Raw genomic sequence first — 22,508 nt, forward strand, 5'->3', positions numbered from 1 at the left:
TTCCATACCTGCTGATCCCTCATTTCCCAGGGCTCTGAGAGAAGGTTTCACCAGGCCCCCAGACCCACCTTCTTTAGCATCATCTCATCTCATACTTGGCTGATACATTTCTCATACATCTTAAAATCAAATCCATAGCTCTGCCCTAAAGGAACAGAGCTTGTCTGTGTTCAGCACACTGTCAAAAATGAAAACTACACGGACACACAAACTTCATTACACCTACCCACCAACCATGCATATTTGCCACATTAGCTACCGGCTTTTAAGAAAGCCCCATTTTGGTATTCTCTCATGCAGGGACTTGAGAACCTCACTGAATGCTCTCAGTTGTTGGGGTGACTCATATAAGTGTGTGTGTGTGTGTGTGTGTGTGTGTGTGTGTGTGTGTGTGTAGAAGGTGGTAATAATAGTAAAAACTTCCACCAACCCAAAAACGGAATGTCATCAGATACTTTCTTGGATATAGAAAAGCTTCTCCCATCTCATTTTTACTGCTTTTCTGATGTACCCACCAAAGTATTTTAAGCTTTCTTTGATTTATGACTTTCTTTATTCTGTAAAACTATGAAACTACTTCCACATTGGAACATGGAATTTGGGGTAACCTAAATTTGTGTTCCCCAGGCAATGGTCACTCAAGGTGACTCCAGAATAAACTTTACCATTTAAGATGAGTGTGGTAGGTTAAATAATATGAGCCCATAGGCTCATATATTTGAATGCTTCCTTATCAGGGAGTAGCACTACTTAAAAAGGATTAAGAGGTGTGACCTCCTTAGGGTAGACACTGCCTTGATGGAGGAAGTCAGTCACTGGGGCTGGGTTTTAAGGTTTCAAAGGCCCAAGCCCAAACCCAGTGACTTTCTCTTTCTTCTGCATACCAATCCAGATCCAGATGTAGAAACTCACAATTATTTCTCCAGCACCTTGTCTGCCTGCTTGCTGCCAAGCTTCCTGCCATGATGATAATGGACTAAACCTCTGAAACCTTAAGCAAGCCCCCGTTAAGTGTCGTTGCCATGGTGTCACTTCACAACAACAGAACATTGACTAAGACAATGAGGGATGTGGTTTTTGCATCATCAGTGGCTAGTATGTTCTAAATGTTGTAAATGCACACATACTCATTTATCACTAAAACCACCAATAAGCATAAGGCTAATTACAAAGAATGGTTATTGGCCACTTGGGATTAAGCTTTAAAAGAAGTTTGGACAGGATGAGCAAACAATGAGAAACAGAAGGTAAAAGGCCTGGATCTGAATTCAACAAACTTTTTTTTTTGAGAATAGAGAATCAATGGTTCCACCATTAGTCCCTCCTCAAAAGGAATAACAAGGACAAATGTACATGTTTAAAATATGATAACTGGAAGAAATATGCCAGTGGAGTACGGCTGAAATCCAGCTCCAGTGGGGCTGAGGTCCTAAAGAGGAGGCCTGGAGTTAGTGAGGGGGAGGGAGACTGACAAGATCTAAGGGTGAACTGGGATGACTACCATTTTATTGAAAAAAGGCTACACCTTTTTATACTTATAAGTGTACAATCGTTTAGCCACAGGCAAGTTTGAAAGCAGACTCAATGATTCCGGGATGAAAGTGGCCATCAACTTTATCACAGCATTTTTCCAAAGACAAAAATGATACATTCGGCAAGTGTCTAAATGCCTATTGTTCTCTAAGGTTCAGTAACTCCATCAGGCATCCTTTTACATCAGCGGAAGGGCCACCAGTTCCTCTTGTTAGAGATAAGGAAAATGATTCCTTTACCAAGCAGGAACTTTCCTCAAGCCCCTGAGGAATGGAGGTTCTTATCCAAATGCCTGATCTTGGGAAAAGGACTTCCTTTGGGGGGCATACACTCCACTACAATAGAAGAGCATTCTTCAAGGGGAATGATGTAGCAAAAGCACTGTACTGTTTTCTAATTGTGTCTCAGTCTTACTATATGGGCCTGACCCCTGATAGGCTCCCAAAAGGGAAGGTCCTGACTGATGTCTTACTCTTTTTCCATTTTACCATATCATTCTGATTTCTCTACACTTTTTAACTGAACTGTTGCCAGGCTCTGGATCTGGACTTTTATGCATTTCATACTTGGGATCAGGTGTGTCCAGCTAGTAATATGTGTTGTTAGTTATTTGTTTTAGGCTCAGCTAAATCTGAACATATCAAAGAAGTTGATCCTGTACGAGATGACTGACAGTTAAACTTGCCTATCTTATATGATTAGGATTTTATAGCTTTATCCTTGCTAAGGTTATACTTAAAAAAATAACAATTTCTGAGTGGAAACTCTTTTAATATCAAGATAAGACTTAACTCATAAACACAGTCCACAAAGAGACTGGGATCTTCCCTGATCCTTTTATACTACAACATTATAGAACACAACAGTTTTCTGTATGACTTAGTTTACCAAACTAGCTACAGCTTAACAATGTTAAGCAAGGAAGTTAGGCATACATTCCTAAGTCAGTCTCTGTTGCCTAAATAGACCTTACGTAAGGAGAGACCTTTTGCAAGACTGCTTAGATCATGGTCTTGCTTCCTCATGAGATGGGTGTATCTCGGACAGGCAAAGGCCCAGAGGCCACAGACCTGGAATGTCTTTTGCTTCTGCTGTGCCTTTACATGTTTGTTGCTGCTATCTTTCTCTGGTATCTGGAATGATGTGAATGGATGTGGGGAGACCCCCCACTGTCTATAATGTAGTGTATTTATCTCATGGAAACATCCCAATCTACTGGGAACTTTTCTCTGTGGATTATCATAAAGATGATTTCTCCCTAAACTGTACTGTCTAGTCTAATTGATAATAATAATGTTAGCTTATATAGTTTTGATAAATGAAAATAAACACAAGGAAATGCCACACAGCTGGGGCCTAAGAGTTTCATCTAAGGAGCCGCATAGGCCATAGCTCAAGTTAATGATTAAGAAAAACAGTTGTGTCCAGGAGCCAATCTGGCTCAAATTCCTTTAATCTTAATGCTGAAAGACACTGTCACAGGTTTCAGTGTGCATCATTAGCCGAAATAGAAACAAAGCTTTAAAATAACTTGAGGTTAGATCAGATGCTTTGATAACAGTTTTAAGATGAAAAATCCTAGAAAACAATCTAAAGTTCACAAGGACACAAAGCTGATGTAAAAAAATATAAAGCAGCAAGGCTGGAGAGATGACTCAGAGGTTAAGAGCACTGACTGCTCTTCCAGAGGACCAGAGTTCAATTCCCAGCAACCACATGGTGGCTCACAACCATCTGTAATGAGATCTGGTGCCCTCTTCTGGTGTACAAGCATACATGCAGATAACTGTATACATAATAAATAAATAAAATCTTTAAAAAATATATAAAGCCGCCCAATTGTTACTAGCTAATGTACTTTCCTTGCTAGGGTTGGTTGACCAGAGGTTATGATTCCTTGTACCCATTTCTGCTCTCAATCTCCTGATATAAAAATCTATTGATGAGTGGGTATGCACCCTAAATGTTAAGTAGAGTTGACTGATTCTTTTTCATATATAAAAGTTTAGATTTGTGATTCCCTTAAGATTCCTTATAAGATTCCCATTCAAGATAAGCAATAAAAAGTAATTGACTTTTTCTTTGTAACTGCAAAATGCAGCCTGCCAGTAAAAGACCTGACTAAGAATATCTTGCTTGCCCACATAGTTAATGTATAACAAGTTGCTTGGTTATGAATGTACATGGGAATGTTCTTGGGATAATTTGTTTTTTACCTGGAAAACATCAAATATTTAATCACATAAAGTATATGAAAAAACATGCTGTTTTTCTTTTACTCATTGTAATCATTCACTTGAAAAACAGAATGTAACCACATTGTAATTTCTATATTTCCTGATATACTTTGTTGGGATAAATAAGTGTTACTGGAGTTTCTTGTCCCACCAGGTCCTGCCACTTCAGCCCCAAATGAACACAGAGAGATGCTATATTAATTATAAAACTATTGGCCAATGACTAGGGCTTCTTTTTTTTTTAGATTTTATTTATTATGCATACAGTCTTCTGCCTGCATGCCAGCAGAGGGCACCAGATCTCATTAGAGGTAGTTGTGAGCCACCTTGTGGTTGCTGGGAATTGAACTCAGGACCTCTGGAAGAACAGTCAGTGCTCTTAACTGCTGAGCCATCTCTCCAGCCCCGACTAGGGCTTCTTATTGGCTAGCTCTGTCTTAATTATTAACCCTAACTATAAATTTATGTATTTCTACATGGCCTTTTCTTACCAGAGAATGCCTGGTGTGTCCTATCCTTCCGGTCTCTACATGGCGTCCCTTCGAGGTCCATCCCTGCCTACATTTCCCAGAATGCTTCTCATCTCTTAGTCCTGCCTATCTTCTTGCCTCTATTGGCCAAACAGAATTTTTATTCATCAACTAATAAGAGAAACATATATACAGAAGGACATCCCCCATCATATAAGCTGTAGGGAAAAAAGTATGAGAACACAGAAGGAAGAGGAGGAGGGGGAGGAAGGAGAGAGAGAGAGAGAGAGAGAGAGAGAGAGAGAGAGAGAGAGAGAGAGAGAGAGCAAAGAAGAAACCATCAGACTGGAGAGATGGCTCAGTGGTTAAGAGCACTGGCTGCTCTTCCAGAGGTCCTGAGTTCAATTCCCCCCAACCACATGGTGGCTCACAACCATCTGGGCCCCTCTTCTGGCCTGCAGGCATACATGCAGACAGAATGCTGTATACATAATAAATAAATCTTAAAAAAATAGAAAAAATATGAAGGAAACCATCAAGAGAGAGTGTGTCTTTTTCCTCTTACCCCCTCAGATAAAAATGTCTAGTATACTCCAAAGCCATGGGTTCCTTTAGAGCCCTGTGCTGTCTGGAGGCTACTCCCACTCCAGGCAGCAATAAAAAGAAGAGTGGCCTCTCCTGTGGTGGGCTAAGCAAGTAAATCTCTAACTTTCCTGTCTCGGTGTAATCAGGGGAGCACTATGGGGATCCCTGTGTGCAGAGTCATCTCACTGTGTGGTTCCACAGTGGTGGGGATTTTCCCCAGATAATCATTTTGTTTAAAGAAGCTTCCAGTTTATACATTTCCATTCTTCACAAAAGCCCCCACAAAATTTCCCAAAAGAACAGGCATAAGGGAACTCCCATAATACATAGTGAGAATCATTGAACATGAAAGTAACAAGGTGCTAGAGAACTATGGAACCTTGTCAAGCAACAATGGTTGCCACTCAGTCCTCGCCAGAGTAAAATGAAAGAACTCAGGTCTACTGTAGAACGGGAGGGCACACTTCTCTGGTTTGAGAGGTTGGTCCCTAAACCCTGTGACTCAGCATCCAAGGAAACAGACAAAACTGGGCAGGGTCTGAGAATCAGTTTTTTGAGTGGGGGTTGAGGGTCACCAGGGTGTGAGATAAGCTGGATTGCCTGTTCCTGAGGCCTTCTGGCTCCAGGGCCAGTGATGTGGGTGAACTGTGTTCTAGAATTCCACGGATGGCTGGTTTCTTGACAACTTGGGCTTGTTTTTATGACCCTAGTTTTGAGGTAGGTGGTTTCCTTTACTGACAATGACTTAGAGTCTTTTAAGGTTTGAGAGTCTTTTTTTTTTTTTTTTTTTTTTTTTTTGCCAAGCCAGCGTTTCTCTGTGTAGCCCTGGCTATACTGGAACTCGCTCTGCAGACTGGGTTGGCCTCAGAGATTTTGCTTGCTCTGCCTCTTAAGTGCTGGGATTAAAGGCATGTGCTACTACTATCCAGCTTTTTAAAAATACTTTTTATTTTATTTTATGTATCTAAATGTTTTGCCAGAATGTATGCCTCTGAACCACCTGTGTGTAGTGTCCACAGGGGCCAGAAGAGGTCATAGGATCTCCTGGGATTGGAGTTGTAGATGGTTAGTAACTGCCATATGGGTGCTGGAAATCAAACTAGGACCCTCTGGAAGACAGCCAGTGCTCTTAACCACTGAGTCATCTCTCTAGCCCTGTTTGAGAGTCTTAATCCTTACCTCATAAGAGAGCTACTGTTGCTTCTGCTTTATACATAGGAAATCAACAGAATGGTTAAGCAACTGACCCAAAGCTACTTAAGTCTTGAGTGAGGAGCAAGTGAAGAAAAGTCAAATCCTGTAGGCCAGAGGCTACTCTGAACACAGGGAGCAACAGAGGTTAGTCTGGGCACAGGGAACAGCAGAGGTTAGTGTGAGCACAGGGAACAGCAGAGGTTAGTGTGGGCACAGGGAACAGCAGAGGTTAGTCTGGGCACAGGGAAGAGCAGAGGTTAGTGTGAGCACAGGGAACAGCAGAGGTTAGTGTGAGCACAGGGAACAGCAGAGGTTAGTCTGGGCACAGGGAACAGCAGAGGTTAGTCTGGGCACAGCAGAGGTTAGTCTGGACACAGGGAACAGCAGAGGTTAGTCTGGGCACAGCAGAGGTTAGTCTGGACACAGGGAACAGCAGAGGTTAGTCTGGGCACAGCAGAGGTTAGTCTGGACACAGGGAACAGCAGAGGTTAGTCTGGGCACAGCAGAGGTTAGTCTGGACACAGGGAACAGCAGAGGTTAGTCTGGGCACAGCAGAGGTTAGTCTGGACACAGGGAACAGCAGAGGTTAGTCTGGGCACAGCAGAGGTTAGTCTGGACACAGGGAACAGCAGAGGTTAGTCTGGGCACAGCAGAGGTTAGTCTGGACACAGGGAACAGCAGAGGTTAGTCTGGGCACAGCAGAGGTTAGTCTGGACACAGGGAACAGCAGAGGTTAGTCTGGGCACAGCAGAGGTTAGTCTGGACACAGGGAACAGCAGAGGTTAGTCTGGGCACAGCAGAGGTTAGTCTGGACACAGGGAACAGCAGAGGTTAGTCTGGCCACAGCAGAGGTTAGTCTGGGCACAGGGAACAGCAGAGGTTAGTCTGGGCACAGCAGAGGTTAGTCTGGGCACAGTAGAGGTTAGTTTGGGCACAGGGAACAGCAGAGGTTAGTCTGGGCACAGCAGAGGTTAGTCTGGACACAGGGAACAGCAGAGGTTAGTCTGGGCACAGCAGAGGTTAGTCTGGACACAGGGAACAGCAGAGGTTAGTCTGGGCACAGCAGAGGTTAGTCTGGACACAGGGAACAGCAGAGGTTAGTCTGGGCACAGCAGAGGTTAGTCTGGACACAGGGAACAGCAGAGGTTAGTCTGGGCACAGCAGAGGTTAGTCTGGACACAGGGAACAGCAGAGGTTAGTCTGGGCACAGCAGAGGTTAGTCTGGACACAGGGAACAGCAGAGGTTAGTCTGGGCACAGCAGAGGTTAGTCTGGACACAGGGAACAGCAGAGGTTAGTCTGGCCACAGCAGAGGTTAGTCTGGGCACAGGGAACAGCAGAGGTTAGTCTGGGCACAGCAGAGGTTAGTCTGGGCACAGTAGAGGTTAGTTTGGGCACAGGGAACAGCAGAGGTTAGTCTGGGCACAGGGAACAGCAGAGGTTAGTCTGGGCACAGCAGAGGTTAGTCTGGCCACAGCAGAGGTTAGTTTGGGCACAGGGAACAGCAGAGGTTAGTCTGGGCACAGGGAACAGCTGAGGTTAGTCTGGGCACAGCAGAGGTTAGTCTGGACACAGGGAACAGCAGAGGTTAGTCTGGACACAGGGAACAGCAGAGGTTAGTCTGGGCACAGCAGAGGTTAGTCTGGGCACAGGGAACAGCAGAGGTTAGTCTGGGCACAGCAGAGGTTAGTCTGGGCACAGGGAACAGCAGAGGTTAGTCTGGCCACATCAGAGGTTAGTCTGGGCACAGGGAACAGCAGATGTTAGTCTGGCCACATCAGAGGTTAGTCTGGGCACAAGGAACAGCAGAGGTTAGTCTGGGCACAGCAGAGGTTAGTCTGGGCCCAGGGAACAGCAGAGGTTAGTCTGGGCACAGCAGAGGTTAGTCTGAGCACAGGGAACAGCAGAGGTTAGTCTGGGCACAGGGAACAGCAGATTGTGACTCTGGAGGGTAGACTGAAGAGGAGCTACACAGACTCTTATATCTATGTTTCTAACATTTTTATTTTATTATGTATTTATCTGTTTTGGTTTTTTTAAACAGAAGATAGCATTGACTGACCTAGAACTCACTCTATAGACTAGGCTGGCCTCAAATTCAGAGATCCACCTGCTTCTGCCTCCCCAGTGCTGGGATTAAAGATGTGTGCCACCACCGCCTGGCTGTTTTCTAGAGCGTTTTCCCCCTTTATTTTTATTTATTCTTTGTGTCTTTCACATCATGCATCTTGATCCAATTCATCTCCCCATCTCTTCGTATCTGCCTTCTACCCATGCACCCCTCCCTTGCCCCAAATAAAATTTGACGAAAAAAGGGAAAAAGAAAAATTTCATCATGGAAGCTGTAGTGTGGCACAGTAAGTCACACAGTAAACCTTTTTATCCATATATCTTTACTTGCAAGTGTTTATTGCAGAGAGTCATTGGTCTAGTTCAAGGCCTCTGGTTTCTGCTACACTATCGATGCTGGGCCCTCACTGGGCCTCCTCTTGGATATCCTGTTGTTGCCCTGTGTCGTGGAGATCCCGCAGCTTTGGGTTTACAGGACCAGCCCCTTCACACGCTCCTGCAGTTCATGGATGGGTGGATGTTGGGGTGAGCCAACCCGGGTTCTGGGCCTGGGTAGTTGCTGGGTTGTCAGCCTGCCCGCTCTCCCCCATTCTCACCACTAGAGTGAGCTCTCCAGCACTTCCCAGTCAGTTTACCCTTTGCAGGGATGATCAAGGGGCAGGGCCAGTTCGCCTGCTTTCCTGCCCGCAGGGTCCACTCTCCCACACCTGGATCATCAGGGCCAGCTCTACTGTGTGGCCTAGGTGAGGTGCCAAGAACACTCTCCCAAGTGCTACAGCTGGTGAGGGGCAGGGACAAGCTCTTCCATTCTTGTGACCTCAGGGCCATCTCTCCCGCCACAGGCAAGAGGGAGTGACACCCCCGCCCCGCGGGCACCATATGGCAGATGAGGGATGGGGCCAGATCTCCCACACTCACATTCTTGGGGCTGATTCATCCATACCCCCATCGATAAGTCAGCTCTGCTGAGCTGCCACGATCCTGAGCGCTGCAGCTGGTGAGGGTCGGGGCAGCTCTCTCACTCTTGTGATATCAGAGCCCACTCTCCCGCATGCCTCAGTTATGGGGGTGTGGCGGAAGGTGGGGGGATATAGGGAATGTGGGGGTAGCATCTCTTCCCGCCCATGCCACCATATGGCAGATGAGGGGCGATCAGATCTCCCATGCTTACATTCTGGGGTGGGTGACTCACCTGTGCCCCCCAACCCCTGTAAACAGGATCAGCTCCCCACTATGCTACCCAGACAAGGTGCAGGCTCACTTTCTGTAGGGTTGCAGCTGGTAGAGGGGAGGGTCAGCTCCCTCGCCAGCTGGAGGTAGCAGAAGAGAGGGGCAAGGGTATCTTTCCCTCGCTCCCACCACCACACAGCAGACAAGGGTAGCAGCCTCTCTCAAGCCCTCAGGGCTGGCTCACCTGTGGCCCTGTCTACAGGGTCAACTCTGCCTTGCTGCCGAGGTGAGGCCCAGGGGCCCTGAGTGCTGGAGCTGGTGGGGGATTGGACCAGATCCCCCACCTGTTGCAGGTGGCAAGGGGTGAGGAGAGGGTTCCTCGAGATTTTATCAGAAGTGGAAGTATTACCAACTTGCTCCCCTGGAAGCCCTGGAGATCAGGTTTTCTCTCCTTTAATCTTTGGATAGAATATTATTTCTGTTTTAATTAATTATATCAATGAATTATGTTCACAATGCCAGTAAACTAATAAGTATTTAATGGATTAGAGCAATGTAATAATATTGAGAAATCAGTATGAATCTTAATGTAGTACATTGATAGACTAGTTTTCATTCCTAAAATAAACAATCTGGTCTGGCTTTTTAAAAATTATTTTGTAGGTTCCGTTTGCTAATATCTTCTTTAGTGTGTTTAGATATTTTAAGCACTAATGTTTTCTTTAGTGATTATAGATGATATTAACATAATTTTCCTTTGTGCTCATTAGGTCTTTAAATTTTGTTTTGTTTTTGTCAACTTGACACAAGCTGGAGTCATCTAAGAGACCCTCAGTTGAGAAAATGGTCCCATCAGACTGCCCTGTAGGAAGGGCCCAGCTCACTGTGAGCGGTACCAGACTTGGACAAGTGGTCCTGGGGTGTGTAAGAAAGCAAACTGAGCAAGCCTGGCGTGCAAGCCATTAAGCAGCCCTCCTTCATGGTCTCTGCTTCAGTTCCTGCCTCTAGATTCCTGCCTTGAGTTCCTTACCTGACTTCCTTCATGATGGACTATGAGCTGTTTGATCAATGGTTTTTGATTGTTTGTTTTTGTTTTGTTTTATCACAGAAGTAGAAAGCTAAATCACTATCTAGGACTTCCTACCTCCAGAATTGTGAAAAATGAATGTTTAATCTTTTAATGTAACATCAATGGAGACATTAGAGGTTAAATGTTGTAAATCTATGTTATCACATTTTAGTACACATATGCAACATAAATAAATGTTTAAAAAGTAGTAACTGGGCTGGAGAGATGGTTTAATGGTTAAAAGCACTTATTGCTCTTGCAGAGGACCCAGATATGATTCCGAGCTCCCACATGGTAGTTCAGAAACATCTGTGACTCCAGTTCCAGGGAATATGATGCCCTCTTCTGACTTCCACAGGTACTAAATAGGCACAAGATATACATATTTATATAGGCAGGCAAAACACAAAGTAAAATGCCTAACCTACTTTTCTTTTAAGTTAAAAAAAAAGTATCCATTATTTTTTTTTTCATCTTTTCCTGTGTTCTGCGTAAGTGTAAGTATTTTGGGAAATTAAGCACACAGAAGTTTCTTCCATTGCTGGCAGAAGTGTATATGGTTACAATCAGTGTAAGAATATGTTTGGCATTATCCCCAAAAGTTTAAAATAAACATATTGCATGTGTGCTCCTAACAAGCTGGAATGCATCCACGAATTCACTGAAGACGTGGACAAGAATGTTAATGGCAGCACTCTTCCTCTCAACACTGGAACCTGCCAAATTTCTTTCCATCTACAGAACAGATAAACTGTGGTGTGTTTGCAAGATGAGACACATGCAGCAATGAAAATGAAGAATGAAAATGTTATACGTTAGTGAACCTCATAAGCATCATGTTGAGTTCAGAAAACCTAACCCAAAAGAATAGTTATTACATGCTTCCATTTATTTTGTGAGCAAAATTAGGCAAAACTAATCTGTGATGTTAGAAGTCTGACGGTGACGTAGCCCTGGGAACAAAAGCCTGGCAGGCACAGAAATGGGGCATGGTGGCTTGAATGAGAATGACTCTGGTAGGCTCTTAGGTTTGAATACTTGGCCCCCAGTTGGTAGAACTGTTTGTGAAGGATTATGAGGTGTGGTCTTGTTGGAGGAGGTATCCTACTAGGGATGGGCTTTGAGTGAGCTCTCTCTGCCTCTTGCTTAGGGATCAAGATGTAAGTCCTCAGCTGCTCCTGCTGCCATGCTGTATTAGTCAGAACAAAAGAATTGAAAGAAGGAACATATCTGTGTGTGCGTGTGTATGAAAAAAATGTGGCTGTTCGAGGCCAGCCTGGTCTACAAAGTGAATTCTACAAGCTTCAAAGCAATACAGAGAAAACCTGTCTCGGAAAAAAAAAATATCCGGTAGTTGTTCTGTCCTCAAGGATGGATGTCTCAGATGGTCTTCAGCGTACATCTCAATGCTGAAGAAGTAGGCTCTAGTACCAGTTGAAGCAATGGACTTGCCAGCAAGAATGGGGAGGGATCAAGCAAGCAAAGGGCAAGAGCTTCCTCCTTCCATGACCTTTATGTAGGCTGCCACCAGGAGGTGTGGCCCAGATTCAAGGTTTATTTTCCCACTCCAAAAGACCTGGAATTAGGGTGGATCTTCCCACCTCAAATGATTTAATCAAGAGAAATCCCCCACAGCTGTACCCATCCACTTGAGGCTTTGTTAATTCTAGATGTAGTCAATTTGACATCCAAGAAGCACCACTGAACACGCCTGTGCTCTGCCATCATGGATCCAAACCTTCTGAAACCTTAAGCTCAATTAAATGCCTTTTATAAGTCACCTTGGTCATGGGGTTTTATCACAGTCATAGAATAGTAACTGAGACAGAGGAATTGTAAATGTTGATGACTTTCTGCTTCTTGAGTGGAAATCATATTGGGTGTGTTCATTTTCTGAAAATTCACTTGAGACTCATATACTTTTCTGGTACATTATATCTGAATGAACTTTTGAAAATACTCAGAGGATAAAGGGTAGCTGGGGAACAGATCAGTCTATAAAATGCTTGCCATACAAACACAAGGACCTGAGTTTGATCACCAGAACCCACATAAGAAAGCTGGGCATGATGCTATGTGCTTAAAATTCCAGTGCCAGAGAGGTGGATCCTGGCACTCACTGTCCGGAGAGACTTATCTACTCTGCAATAAAACCTGCTTCAGAAAACAAAGTGATGGGGCCTCCTATGGAACAACTCAGAGGCCATGCTAGCACAAGACAAAGCTAAGCACTTGATCATGTTTGTCTAAGCACAGACAAAATCAAGGTCAACTCTGCTGATGACAAAATCCTAACCCCCTTTTGTTTGGTCAAAATGAGTAGCTACTAGTTCTTTTAAAATTATGGCCTCATTTTCACGTGATTCTTCCCCCTAGAGATTAGGTTGAGATGCCAAGTCATAGAAATGCCCTAGTCTTCTGCAGCCAGTGTAGACCAAAGCCCTGCTTCTTTGAATCCTCCTGCAAATCACTAACTGAAGCTCAAATCCTATGAGTTGACTCTTTTCCTCCTTGTTCCCTGGGTAGCCATGGCTCTCATGTTGTGTGTTCCCCCTTGCTGCAACAAGTAACAGTCTCAACTTTCTAAACTGTCAGTGTGCTCCTAAAGAGCTCTGGCTAGGTACAGATGTTTGACAACACTTTTTCTCCCAGAGCTGGTGAATAAAAACAGGGTTGGTGATCAGTCTCTGGTTTGTGAAACAGGCTCTCACTGTATATATAGCCCAAGCTGGCCTTGAATTCACAATTCTCCTGCCACCATCTTCCTGGTATTGTAACTGGAGGCTTTTCTGTCCTGCCCAGCCCTGCAGCCATTTCTAAATAATCACTCAGAGACTTAATATTAATTATAAATGTTTGGCAAGTGGCTCAGACTTATTACTATATAGCTCTTATATTTAAATTAACCTATTTCTGTGGACCGTGTCTTACCTGTGGTGCTCTGGAATGTTACTCCTTGGGTGCCTGCTGGCATCTTTCAGAATCTACCCATCTTCTCCTGTATCTCTGCTTGGATGTCCCTCCTGGTTCTATCCTGCCTTTCCACAGGTGTTTCCATAAAACAGCTTTATTTATCAACCAATGAGAGCAACACATATATTCAAAGTGTACAGAAACACACCCTACATTATTCCCTGCCTTCTTCCCCTCTTCTTTCTTTATTTTTGGTAATTCTGGGGATAAATCTAGACCTGTTTTCTACAACCCAGGCTCTGTTTCTTGGGAAAGTTTTATGTTTGTGTGAATCTCAGAAAACCAGGAAGCCAAAAGAAAATAGAATTCTCCAGCTAAAACTTCACAATTGCATTGAGTTCAAACTGCAAAATCGAAAAGATTTGGAAGCACTAGCTTGTGGGACTTCCGTGGACCAAAGGAGCAGGCAGAAGAATTGTGATCTTCCACCCAGCTTGTGAATACTCTGTGTGTGTGTGTGTGTGTGTGTGTGTGTGTGTGTGTGTGCGCGCGCGCGCGCGCGCGCGTACACACACACACACACACACAAAACAATGAGGCACTTTTTCAAGTAAAATAAATGCTGACATGGATATACCTAAGAATGGTAAGTTGTAAAAATACAAATAAATCTTATACTGGCCTTTTCTTAAAGTTATTCTAAGGAGTCTGTTAACCTTGCCAGAGATCTAAATGTACATTTTCATTTTCCAGTGTTTTTGCATTCACTATAAGCGATAGTTCATTTTGTCAGAAGTCCAAAAAGAAACAGATAGCAATGTTGTAAAATATTTCCAACATCACATCCTGAAGTGATCTAAAAATATGAGTGAACAAAAGGCAGATCTGTTTTAGTGGCACTGAGTCAGGATAGCAATCAAAATATTTTCATTGTCATAAACGTAACTAGACTAGCCGTGGGCTCAACTTAGTTGGTAGAGTGCTTGCCTGGCAAGTGCAAAGCCCTGGGTTCGATCCCAGCATTGCATAAATCAGGTGTGATGGCACATACCTTTAATGCCAGCACTTGTGATATGGATGCAGAAGGATCAGAAATTCAAGATCATCTTCAGCTATACATCAAGTTTGAGGCCAGCCTGGACTACATGAGACCTTGTCTAAATTAAAAACCTGTCATTGTAACCGTGAGTGGTGGTGCATGACTTTAGTCCCAGCACTAGGAAGGCAGAGGCAGGTGGGTCTTTGTTAGAGGCCAGATTGGTCTACATTTTGAGCTCCAGGACACCCAGGACTACATAAAGAGACCCCTGTCTCAAAATGAAAAGAAAAATGTAATTTAGTACAATTCAGGTTTTGTAAAATATTGACATTCTTATATTATTACCAAAATATATAAGGATTCATTAAAAATACATGTCTTTACTATATTTCACACACTCTTTCAGGATAGCAGGATGAATAAAATGACTCCTTTTCTTAGGAAGAGCCACAGGGACTTCCTAATCCTCCCAGCCAAACAAAGAAACCCAGCATACCTGGTCACTGGCTCTGCCTCCTATCTGGACCATTTACCCTTGGAGGGTTTGCCCTTGTCGCCTTACTTCTTCTTACTGCCTCTAGTGTCCTGATGTGTTAAAGAGTTGGATTAAAGGCCCTGATTTCCTGGATGATGTCCCAGGTAAATACTGTTAACTTGATTTGGTGATGTAAAAATATGACCCGTTAGGTCTTTGCTCAAGTATCTCATTAGTCAAAACTTCCTTGTCCATCCTATAAAAAAACTGCAACCCTCCCCCACACTCTCTATTCCTCTTAGTCAGCACTGTTCACCATCTAAGGTACAATGAATGTATTTCGTTCCTTTCTTACATCTACTCTTCTTAAAGTCTATGAGGGAAAGGAACATTTTTTTTTTGTCGTTGCTGTATTCCCTGAAGCTGGTGCAAAGTTAACTTTTTTTTTTTTTTGGTTTTTCAAGGTAGGGTTTCTCTGCGGCTTTGGAGGCTGTCCTGGAACTAGCTCTTGTAGACCAGGCTGGTCTCAAATCACAGAGATCCACCTGCCTCTGCCTCCTGAGTGCTGGGATTAAAGGCGTGCACCACCACCAGCGGGCTCACGGTTAACTCTTTTATTAAATCAACAAATGAGTAAATATATAATAGAGATGGTCATCATTAAGTGTTTGCCAGTGGCGAACAGAAGGGCAGACCAGGCTTAGACTCAGCTTGGGAATCACAGTAGAGAAAAGGCAGCCAGCAGGAAATCTTGCTTTTACTTAATAAGGTTCAGGCATTCATTCGTTTTCCTTTTTTACCCCGTATACTTAGCAGTGAAGCAGACATCCACTTCTTCACACAGGAAAACCTCACTTACTAAAGGCTGCATTCTTTTTTTTTTTTGTAAATACTTAAGACAGTGAAGTTTCTATGGATCTGTAGCTTATACTTACAGCACTAAACCAAGTTAGCAGTATTTGCTTAGGACATAATCTAGGAAATGGTGATTTAATCCAACGCATTAAACACATTAGCAGGACTGTGCACAGATAAGTAAGTAGAGACTATAAAATGGTATTATCGCCAGGCATTGGTGGCACACGCCCTTAATCCCAGCACTCAGGAGGCAGAGGCAGGTAGATCTCTATGAGTTTGAGGCCAGCTTTATCTATAGATTGAGTTCCAGTATAACCTCCAAAGCAATACAGAGAAACCCTGCCTCGAAAAAACAAAACAAAAAACAAACAAACAAAAAAGATGGTATTATCTAATTTGCACAATCTTGACATTCCTAAGAACACCTTTAAATAAATAAACAGAATGTTATGTTCTCAAAACTAATCACAACAGGGATCCTGTAGCCTTGACCTTGGAGTCCGTGACTTCTGTAAAGTGAATAAAACTTGGGATTATTTTTTTTTAAATCACATATTCTAAATCTCAAGAATGGCTGAATATCCTACTAAAAATTAAGAATAGAGGCTGAAGAGATGGCTTGAAGATTAAAAACACTGGTCTTCCAGAGCATAGGGACTCCCATTACCCATGGGACAACTCACAACTGTCTGTTACTCCAGTCTTAGGGGATCCGATGCCCTCTTCTGGCCTCCACCAGCACCAGGCAAGCAAGTGATGCACAAACATACATGCAAGGAAAACACTCATACACATAAAAGAAAAACTCAACTGAGATGGTAAATTTAGATTGTAAATCTTGTGGTGCACCCTGAAGTCACATAATAATGGGTAGTCAAAGATGCACAGCCCCCCTAGAGAAGACCTCAGTTTAGCACATTGTTTTCCAGAAGAGGTCCCTCAAATATCAAAGGGCTCATCTTTGGTCTTGCATTTGAGTGAGTGACCATGTGGATTCGCTAAGATCTTCTATGTCGTCTGAGGCTTTTGATAACACACTCTGCTCAGAGTTCATTAGATGGGGCAGGAGCTGTTCAATTGGAAGAAGAGAATATTGAACCATTTATAGGCACTTTGGGAAAAAAGCTCTTTGGATGGGTGTGAGAAGCTGAGGCAGGAGGATGGGGATTTTGAAACAAGCCTGGACTATGTGTAGAGACACTATCTCAAGATAAACAAGCAGCCGGGCAGTGATGGCACACACCTTTTTATCTCAGCGTTCATGAGGCAGAGGCAGGTAGATCTCCGAGCTCAGCCTGGTCTACAGAGTGAGTTCCAGGACAGCCAGAGCTATGGACAGAGAGACCCTGTCTCGAAAACAAAAACAAAAATCAGGGGGAAAAAAAGCATAAGTAAGTAAAGCTCTTTCGAGAAAATATCACTAAACTTGAAACTGAAAATTTTCTTATTTCCATAATCTTTTCAAGGTTTAAGTTACTGGGTTGAAGAGCAAATATACAAGAAAACAGACACACACTGTCATAAAATATAACATCTTTCATAGAAAACAAGTCCTCTGAGTTTATTGTCCTCCGGGATGTTGGTGATTCCAGATACTGCTGGACATGGTGGCACATGTGTATAATCTTATAACTTTGGAGGCTGGGGCAGGGGGATTGTAGTTCTTGGTCATCCTGGGATACATAATGAGATCATGTTTCAAAAAAAAGTAAAGTGAAAATAATAGCAAAATAATCTACATATGCATTATCTTGATGGCACAGGCAAGGACATGCGTAGTATACACATTGACCAGAAGATGGCAGAATAGAGCTACTTTTGTGTACCGTTAACTGGGAAGGGCCGTCTGGATTAGTTTGCTTAGAAAGACTCTGTCCTTTAATTTTACACAGAGCAGTGTACACAGTGCACCAGTTATTTATGTAATTCTTTTATTATTTTTAAAAAGCATCCCCATGTTAATTTTGTTATTTTTTATATGCAAACGCCCAAGAACTGTGTATAAAGAACACAGGCTGTGGCGAGCTAGAAAAATGTTCTCAGAAACGCAGTTCTTACTCTGAGTGGCACAGTAACTAAGAGATGTCATACAGTGTGGACTGAGATAAACTCAGGCTGGAATCTACATTATTAGCCCCCTTTGGTTGTTTTTGCTTTCGACGTGCTTTTTGTTGTTACTATTATTGTTTTGATTTGATCTTTCGAGACAGGGTCTCTGTGTAGCCTTGGAAATTGCTATGTAAACCAGGATGGCCTCAAAACTCAGACAGCCCCCTGCCTCTGTTTCTTGAGTGCTAGACACTCTTTCCTCTGTGAGTTAGCAATTCTACCATTTCCAGGCACTTGTACATCACTTTCTTCTCCCATTCTGGGGAATGTTAAAATTAAAAAAAAATATTCTAAAGTACATACACACACATACAAAATGTTTAGTGTGTTTATTAGAAGTTATAGAAGACAGATGGGATATACTAAAATTTGAAATTTTGTGGGGTAAATTTTTTTTTAAAGTTTTCACTCATTAAGGTGTCCCTTCTTGGGCTAGAGAGATGGCTCAGCGGCTAAGAACACCAGCTACTCTTGCTAAAGACTCAGGTTTAATTCCCAGCACCCACATGGCAGTTCACCACAGTCTGTAACTCCAGTTCCGGAGGTCTGATGCCCCATTCTGACCTACAAGGGCACCAGGTGTGCCCACCGTGCACAGACATACATGCAGGGAAAATACTCATACACATGCAAATGAAGTAAAGATATCCTTTCTTTGTTGATATTGATGGGTCCTGCTGAGCATCCTTTGGGAGGATTCCATGGTTTGGGTTACTTTTGTGGCATTTCTTCCTGAAAGTATTAGTAGCATTCCAGTCATCAAAAGTCCGGAATAGTTTTTATTGTCAAGGAAATCTAGTCAAGCAAACATCATCAGGTGTAACCCTTTAGTTTATAGAACGCTTAAGACAATAAGATTGAAGTGGGTTTGAATGAAGTCATTTTTTCCAAAACTATCTATAAGTTGAATATTAAATCATCCATTTGTTTTCCTGGTTGGAGTCTGACTGGCTGTAAGACTTTTCATTTACAAATTGGGTGTGATGGTGGCACAGGCTTTTAATCCCAGCACTCTGGAGACAGAGGCAGGTGGATCTCTGAGTTCAAGGACAGCCTGGTCTACAGAGTGAGTTTCAGGACGGCCAGAGTTTCTCAACCATGAATAGCACAGTATTGCATTTTTAAAGTAAAGAAATTTACTAGACGGCCTCCAATTAAAAAAAAAAAATAGTGCTTTGAAAAAGATTCAAAGACCCATACTCTCATATAAGATATTAAAAAGCAGAAAACAAGCAGCTGTCCTTTTCTGTCCTTTTAAACAGTAATCTGCTTTCAAAGGATCTATCCATCTCTGTAGATAACACTTTTAGAAAAGCACATATTATTAATCATAAATTAGAACTATTCTGTGGACAGTAAGTGGCTACACTTTTTTTGCTTTTAAATACTGAGGCCTGTTTTATTTTGTGTTTCAGTGAATGCCTTATACAGAAACATGACAGAGGATAAATGAGTGGGGGTGGGGGAGAAGATTCTTGGGTTATCCACAGACCTAAATAGCGATTGAAGGATGTACTGTCAGTTTTGTTGTTGTTGGGGTTTTTTGTCTGTTTTTGTTAACTTGATCCAAACTGTAGTCATCTGGAAGAGGGACCCGCAGCTGAGAAATTACCCCCCATTGACCTATAAGCAAAGTCTGTGGGACCCTATCTTGATTAATGATTGGTGTGGGTGGGTCAAGTCCACTGTGGGTGCTGCCATCCACCGGCAGGTGATTCTAGGTTGTATAAGGAAGCAGGCTGAGCAAACCATGGAGACCAAACCCCCTTAGCCTATAGATTGCAATAGATTGTAAACTGAAAGAAACCCTGCCTCCCTGTGGTGGTTTGAAAGAAAATGGCCCCAAAGGGGATGGCACTATTAGGATGTCCTTGTGTAGTGGGGGTTGTTGGAGGAAGGGAGTCACTGTGGAGGTGGGCTTTGAGGGCTCATATATGCTCCAGATACCACTCAGTGTCTCAGACCACTTCCTGTTGCTGGCACTATGTAGGACTCTCAGCTACTTCTCCAGCACCATGTCCGCCTGCACACCACCATGTCCCACCATGATGATACTGGACTGAACTTCTGAACTGTAAGCGAGCCACCACAATGAAGTGTTTTCCTTTATAAGACTTGCCGTGGTCATGGTGTCTCTTCACAGCAATAAAAACCCTGACTAAGACACTCCCCAAGTTACTTTTGGTCATGGTGTTCATCTCAATAGGAAAGCAACCCAGAGTAGTCGTCGCTGCCACCGCTGCCGCCTCCGTTGTTGTGGTCGCTTCTCCGAAGTCTGAGGCTCTCGCCTCCCGCCACCATGAAGTGGATGTTTAAGGAGGACCACTCTCTGCAACACAGATGCGTGGAATCCGCCAAGATCAGAGCAAAGTACCCCGACCGAGTTCCGGTGATCGCGGAAAAAGTCTCAGGCTCTCGGATTGTTGACATTGACAAAAGGAAGTACCTGGTTCTATCTGACATCACTGTGGCCCCGTTCATGTGGATCATCAGGAAAAGGATCCAATTTCCTTCTGAGGAGGCTATCTTCCTGTTTGTGGACAAGACAGTCCCACAGTCCAGCCTTACTATGGGACAGCTTTACGAGAAGGAAAAAGATGAAGATGGCCTACAGTGGAGAGAACACTTTTGGCTTTTGAGGACCAGTGCTGGGCTAGGTGCACCGTTCCTGCTTGTGTATCTTGTAAATAACTGGCTGTTTTCAGTTACTTCACCAGAGCCTCTTCACATAGACCTACTAGGGCATTTGTAACTGAATTTATTTCGTAATATATTGGAAGGGTTTATTTCCTTAGATTAGTAAATTATCATACAGAGTTTTATTTTCAGTTTTCTTTTTGTTCACTATCCTCATGGCTATAGATATGCTCCAGGGAACCTGTCCTCTGGGAATCATATTTAATGAAGATATTTCCATAATTAAGGGAGGAGGTAGGTGTGGCTTTGAAGTGAAAAGGAGGGGGTAATTCATTATTCTGGATTATGTTCCAAGTGTTAGATGGCTGAGTATTAAAAGGACCCAAATTAAATCCTTAGCGGTCAGAACACACTTGCTTCACTAGATTTTTGCCAACTGCAAATCATGTTGGAGTGAGCTAATCTGTTCTTCTTTCTGAGACTACTAAGGTAAATAATTAACAATAAAACTTTCTCTTCTAAAGGCAAAAAAAAAAAAAAAGAAAAGAAAAAAAAGCAACCCAATACAGAGGTTGACGAGGCTGACACATGAAAGAAAGTCAGGACCCATAGGTTGAGAACTGCCAACCTAATACAATTAAACATTAATATAAATGTATTCCAGGCGCTTCCTCCTAAAACCTTTACAATTTATCTGGCGCCTTATCCTGGCCTCCTGATAGATCTACCCTGCAGGTACATACCCAAGAAAATCCCCTAGGGTTACACCTTCCGACTACCTGACAACTCTGTCTATGATGGATAAGTAAATCAAGAATTCACTGCTGATCCCTATCAGGACAAGACAAGGCACAAGGCTGTTTGTGACACTAACACCCCCTGCCCCAAACTTCATCGATTTAACCTCACAAATCTTTGATTTTCACCCACACTATTGTCCAACTCATCACTTGCAGGCCAGCTTATCTGGCAGACCCATCATGACCTCTGATTCTATAGCCTCTAAAGCAGCAACCGAGGGAAATGAGCAAACTTTATGCTGGTACAGCGCGGCACAGGTCATTTCTAGTAACTGATGTGGTCCTTCCTAGCTTCGAACAAGGGATCTGAGTGCAATCCTACTGTGTTCATGAAATGAGGAAGCAAGGCTGGGAACGTCCCTAATGGCACCCTCTCTGCCTTCTTCTTCCCAACTATGTACAAAAGCATATCATATTTCTCAAGGGAAACTCCCTCGCAGGTGAAGTTACTTGCTGAATGACAAGAGCTGAGCTGCCTTATTCAGGATGATGTTTTGAAATCACTTCTTACTTTGAAAAGTCATTCCATGCAGTATTTTATAGGAGTGGAGCATGGATCCTGCAAATATAGCGCAATTCAGGACCATCTGTAGAATATGGAAAATGTGAACTTCAGTGACTGCAATGGCACTGAGTCATGCGTCAGTGGCACCTCTTTTCCATGGAAACAGGAGACAGTCTGCAATTTCCCAACAAGGGCGCTGCCCAGATTAGAGGTGAAGGCTCACTTCCAAGTCACTGCGCTTGTCTGGGCCTGGTTGGGTGCTCTGTGATTCAAAGGAGACATAACTGTGAATTTCCCAGTGTCTCTTGAACTTCAGCTGCTGGCTGGGAACTGGGCAGTGTGCTGTACTGTTGCTTCCAGAAGGGTCACTTTAGGGCTTTCTGTTTTCATTACAAGAATAACAAGTATGCCTTAGCAGTCTGCAGGATTTAGTTCCCTGACACCACAAAGGGCATGGCCTTGACACAGGGAGACTTTTCACAGGCTTGCCATCCTCCTGGGCAAATGTCCATTCACTTTCCATTTGTCAAGTGATTTCCTGTTTCGCTTTGGCAGTTTTACCCCTAGTCTGTCTGAAATTTCTCTGCTTTGGAATTCCTTCCAAACACACTTCCTTGACGATAAGGAAGGCCATGACTTGGAACAAGGAAGACTTCCCATTGAGCTGTTTCTCAGGATGGTAGAGGTCATGCCTGTAATATTCAGCACTGAGTCCCCACTGTATGGGACTCTTCCTTGTACATGACACTCAGTACATAGTGTCGAATGAATGAGAACACGATGGGCTCATCTACGAGGTGGTTTTCTCTCTTACTGCTGTGATTCAAATGTCAAGTACCCCCACA

At 43.3% G+C, this 22,508-nt stretch overlaps 1 long non-coding RNA gene and 1 pseudogene across 1 annotated transcript; both read left to right on the forward strand.

Moving 5' to 3' along the window:
* Window positions 1-8,732: 8,732 nt before the first annotated feature.
* Window positions 8,733-10,535, forward strand: LOC113835947. The gene is made up of 2 exons (XR_003485839.2): window positions 8,733-8,831; window positions 10,029-10,535. It is a non-coding gene; the product is annotated as an uncharacterized LOC113835947 (long non-coding RNA).
* A 9,471-nt stretch (window positions 10,536-20,006) lies between these two features.
* LOC100775037 lies at window positions 20,007-20,375 on the forward strand (annotated as a pseudogene).
* Window positions 20,376-22,508: the final 2,133 nt, after the last annotated feature.

The sequence above is a fragment of the Cricetulus griseus genome, chromosome 5 (genome assembly GCF_003668045.3).
Source record: "Cricetulus griseus strain 17A/GY chromosome 5, alternate assembly CriGri-PICRH-1.0, whole genome shotgun sequence".
Taxonomy (NCBI): Eukaryota; Metazoa; Chordata; class Mammalia; order Rodentia; family Cricetidae; genus Cricetulus; species Cricetulus griseus.